This window comes from Sinocyclocheilus rhinocerous, unplaced genomic scaffold (genome assembly GCF_001515625.1).
Source record: "Sinocyclocheilus rhinocerous isolate Xijiao unplaced genomic scaffold, SAMN03320098_v1.1 scaffold436, whole genome shotgun sequence".
NCBI classification, from domain to species: Eukaryota; Metazoa; Chordata; class Actinopteri; order Cypriniformes; family Cyprinidae; genus Sinocyclocheilus; species Sinocyclocheilus rhinocerous.
Genome location: NW_015631718.1, coordinates 370,943 through 371,552, shown reverse-complemented (window position 1 = coordinate 371,552; position 610 = coordinate 370,943). Strand labels below are relative to the sequence as shown.

The 610-nt window shown below is 38.9% G+C and overlaps 1 long non-coding RNA gene across 1 annotated transcript in view; it reads left to right on the top strand.

Annotated features, from left to right (window-relative positions):
• Positions 1 to 610, top strand: part of LOC107741879 (uncharacterized) — a 3,000-nt gene that overhangs the window by 1,436 nt on the left and 954 nt on the right. Inside the window, exon 2 of the long non-coding RNA XR_001640246.1 lies at positions 91 to 222. This is a non-coding gene — a long non-coding RNA (uncharacterized LOC107741879). The remainder of the gene's footprint in view (positions 1 to 90; positions 223 to 610) is intronic.

Here is a 610-nt window from a genome sequence, read left to right as displayed (position 1 = left end):
GAGAGAGAGATATAGAGATAGAGAGATAGCAATGGCTTTATAGTATATTAAACCTGGCTTTTGTCATTATTATTGAACATATTTCACCAGGACTGGAAGCCTGTTTTTCCACTATGACTGCCCTCAGGCAGAGGAAGGGCAGTAGAGGGAAGGACCCGGGGCCCAGCATTCAGAACCTGAAGACTGATTGTATAGCTGAACCCAGACAGAGGTTTGCAACAGGTCAGTGCTGTTTGTTGCAAAAGCAGATGCATTTAAAAGCATGATTCACCCAAAAATGTCAGCATGTTGTGAAGTGTGCTGTAAGGAAGTACATGGAAGCACACAAAGGACTGTCACTGGATTCTTTTCACATTTCCAGGTTTCTCAGAATCGGAAGTCATCATAGTTTGATAAACTTCTATAGCGGAGAATGGAAGATTACATCATAGTTTTTTTTTGCATTACCATTTACTTAAATAGTAAAAGAAAAACTCCACAATAGGGTTTTCACAACTGTATAAAAAAAGGGAAAATAATAGAGAGAGATTGATTACGGCAGTCAGAAGAGAGAACAATATCAAATTTACTGTCACTTCCAATGCCACTGCATTAGAAACACCCTTATATA